This window comes from Silurus aristotelis (assembly GCF_946808225.1).
Source record: "Silurus aristotelis genome assembly, chromosome: 7".
NCBI lineage: Eukaryota > Metazoa > Chordata > Actinopteri > Siluriformes > Siluridae > Silurus > Silurus aristotelis.
Genome location: NC_139580.1, coordinates 11,455,722 through 11,459,535, shown reverse-complemented (window position 1 = coordinate 11,459,535; position 3,814 = coordinate 11,455,722). Strand labels below are relative to the sequence as shown.

Genomic DNA, 3,814 nt, shown 5'->3' with positions numbered 1-3,814 from the left:
TGTTCCTGTACATTCGTGTCGCCTTTCCTCTAAACAAAGCCCAGAGAAAACCACTCCTCATCCTAGAGGGAGGAGGCAGCGGTGGAATAAAAAGAAAACCATGATTTACTGGTCAATAGCGACATCACGTGCACACAGTCGTTGAAAATTACAATCTACAGCTTCTTTCAATACAAAAACCAATGTGAATCATTTATGAATAATACAAACCAAGAGCTCCGAAAACAATTGATAAAAAAAATTATACCGAGCCAACAGAAATAAAGCATTGCGTTCACAATAATTACCCAATACACGATTTTCTAAAAACATTTACAATTATTTTAAAGGCACACCTAAGCATAGGTAGCATTTAAATTTCTGTTACTAGTAGCTTATGGCTGTTTAGCCTTTTCTCAGAAATCCAAACAAGATTTAAATTAATATTCAACTCTTACATTCGGATTGCCTTTCTTCTAAACAAAGAGCAGAGAAAATCACTCCCCATCTTAAAACTAGAAGGCATTAATGGTCAATAGCGACATCACGTGCACTCATTTATTTAAAAAAGGCCATATCCAGCATCTTTCAATAAAAAAAAAAAAATTCTAATAATTGAAGAATTATTCAAGCCAATAGTTATAAATAGTAATATAAATAATAATCTATAAAATAATACATCTAATAATACATCTAATAATAAATAATCGAAATAGTGTTAAGGAGCAATATATTCATTTTGATAAATAACAACAAAACTTTGCATATATAAATATCAACGAACTTTTTCAAATAAACCTGTCATCAGTTTAGGTTTAGCATCCACAGCTGACAAAACCATCATTAAGTTCATTATTTAAAAGTTTAACCTTTTTTACAGACACAACTAAACGTGGATCACAATTAAATGTAGCTCAATGTAACCATTAGCTTATTGTCTAGGATATGTTATCATGTAATCCATCTAGCTTCTTAACCCAGCAAACCCATTTGAGATGGCATCCTGAGAAGAAACATTCTCTAACGGCGAGAAAAAGTAATTTCTCTAGCATAAATCTACCGTTAGATGCAGAGAAATAGTGGAAACGGGAAAAACAGCAATGAGAAGAGAAAAGGGGCTAAACACACAAAAATAAGGGACATAAACCCATTGAGTACACATTAGACGTTGTTGAACAAGAGCGACACACGCTGTCGCTAAATGTTTATCACAACTGTATCCAACAATTAACTCCTTTATTTGACACTCGACACTTTGGCGCACCAAAACAAAACAAATAAGCTTTACCTTAGTAATTAATTTAATTTAATGTAATAAATGAGATAAAACAAAGAAAGCAAAAAATATATATACATTTAATTAATTATTAATATTATGATAATTATTAATAATATAAATAGTAATGACAGCTGTTGTAAGCCAAAAGGGTACCGGTGAAAATTGGGCTACGAAGATGTCTACAGAAACAGCAGGAAAAGGAAAGGTGTAGGAGAGTGGAGGTTAGGGTTGGTAATTTAAATGTTGGTACTATGACTGCTAATAAGAGAGAGGTATCTGATATGGTGGTGTGTAGAAAGGTAGATATGTTGTGTGTTCAGGAGACCAAGTGGAAAGGTAAGACCTGGGTAAGACCTTTAAACTGTTCAATCATGGTGTAGATGAAAAGAGAAATGGTGTAGGGGTAATTCTGAAGGAAGAGAATAGTACGAGTGTAGTGGAGGTGAAGAGAGTTTCTGATAGGGTTATGAACATAAAGCTGGAAGTTGAAGGGGTGATGATAAATGTCATCAGTGCCTATGCTCCACAAGTGGGTTGTGAGAAGGAGGAGAAGGAAACATTCTGGAGTTAGATGAAGTGGTATAAGGTGTATCTAGGAATAAACGATTGGTGATCGGGGCAGACTTCAAAGGCCATGTAGGTGAAGGGAACAGAGGTGACGAAGAGGTGATGGGTAGGTATATTTTTAAGGAGAGGAATGTGGAAGGGCAGATGGTGGTAGATTTTGATAAAAGGATGGAAATGGCAGTGGTGAATACGTATTTTAAAAAGAAGGAGGAGCATAGGGTGACGTATAAGAGTGGAGGAAGGTGCACACAGATGGACTATACTTTTTGTAGGAGATGGATCCTAAAGGAGATTGGAGACTGTAAGATGTTGGCGGGGGACAGTGTAGATAGACAACATTGTATAGTGGTGTGTAGGATGGCTTTGGTGTGAAAAATAAGAGGAGGAGAATGAGGACTGAATAGAATAAGATGGTGAAAACTGAAGGAGAAATACTTTAGTGTGAGGTTCAGGGAAGAGGTCAGACTGGGGCACGGTGGTGGTGAAGAGGTGCTGGATGATTGAGATTGTTCTAAATCCACAAACACACAAGGCAATTCCTTCTGACCTTCTCTATACTTCTCCATCAACATTCTCAAAGCAAATAATGCATCTGTGGTGCTCTTCCTCGGCATACAGGTGGTCACCTCTTCTCTCAGCCTGGCTTCCACTACTTCTCTCAGCCTAGCTTCCATAACTTTATGGTGTGACTGATCAACTTTATTCCTGTGTAGTTACTGCAGGTCTGCACATCTCCCTGATTCTTAAAAAATGCTACCAGCACACTCCTCCTCCACTCCTCAGGCATCCTCTCATCTTCCAAAATCTTGTTAAACAATCTGGTGAAAAACTCCACTGCCATCTCTCCTAAACATCTCCACGCTTCTACTAGTATGTCATCTGGGCCTACCGACTTTCCACTTTTCATCCTCTTAATCACTGCTCTCACTTTCTCCTTACTAATCCTATCCACTTCCTGCCTCACCATCTCCACATAATCCATTCTTCTCTCTCTCTCATTTTCCTCATTTATCAGCTGCTCAAAATACTCCCTCAACCTTCTCAACACACTCTCCTCACTAGTCAACACATTTCCATCTCCATCCTTTATTGCTTTAAATTGCAGCACATCCTTCCCAGCTCGGTCTCTCTGTCTGGCCAATTGGTAATCCTTTTCTCCTTCCTTTGTGTCCAACTTCTCATACAGATCCTCATATGCCTTTTCCTTGGCTTTCGCCACATCCCTCTTTACCTGCTGCCACATCGCCTTGTACTCCTGCCTACTTTTCTCATCTCTCTGCTGATCCCAATTCTGTTGCGCCAACCTCTTTCTCTTTATGTTTTCCTGCACTTCCAAGTTTTTTTTGTCTTCCTTTCTGTTTCCAGATGTCACACCGAGTACCTTTCTAGCTGTCTCCCTTATCACTTCTTATCACTTCCCTTATCAATCTTAGAAGGAAGTGGAACTGGAGCATATTGGGCAGCATAACCACATCACCACCACATCACAATATTCTTTTTTTTTTTTTTTTTTTTTTTTTTTTTACAATTCTTAAGTTTTTCAATGCAGTAACAACAGTGTAGTAGCAAAGTAAAAATATTTTGATTCTAGAATGTTTACATAGTACAAATAAGTGTAATAGGGGAGAAGTGAGCAAAGAAATTTGCAAAAACAGTTTTCATTAAAAAAGTAAAAGTCATTTTTTTATACTTCTATAAAGTCTGGGCAAATTTGTCTTGCATATTCAATCCACTTAGACCAGAATTCAATAAAATAATTTTTCTTAAGGCAAAGGGAGAAAGTAATTATTTCCATTATATAGATGTCTTTTCAAATATTTATCAAAGCTTGTATTGTGGGGAAGCAGGAAGCAACCAGCGCCTTGTAAGCTCTCTTTTTCCTGCAGATATTAGAATGCCAAATAATAATTCATCAGGTCATCTTGCCTGAAAGTCAACTTTCCCTAAAAATAGTGTAGAAAAGCATACTTTCCACCGCCTTATTAATCT

The 3,814-nt window shown here is 37.2% G+C and overlaps 1 protein-coding gene across 1 annotated transcript in view; it reads right to left on the bottom strand.

Annotated features, from left to right (window-relative positions):
• LOC310728999 (protocadherin alpha-C2-like) overlaps positions 1-52 on the bottom strand; it is a 60,206-nt gene extending 60,154 nt beyond the window's left edge. Inside the window, exon 1 of the mRNA XM_083546915.1 lies at positions 1-52. This exon is cut by the window's left edge and continues 2,485 nt beyond it. The gene's annotated coding sequence lies outside the window, so the exon portion shown is untranslated.
• Between the last annotated feature and the right edge of the window lie 3,762 nt (positions 53-3,814).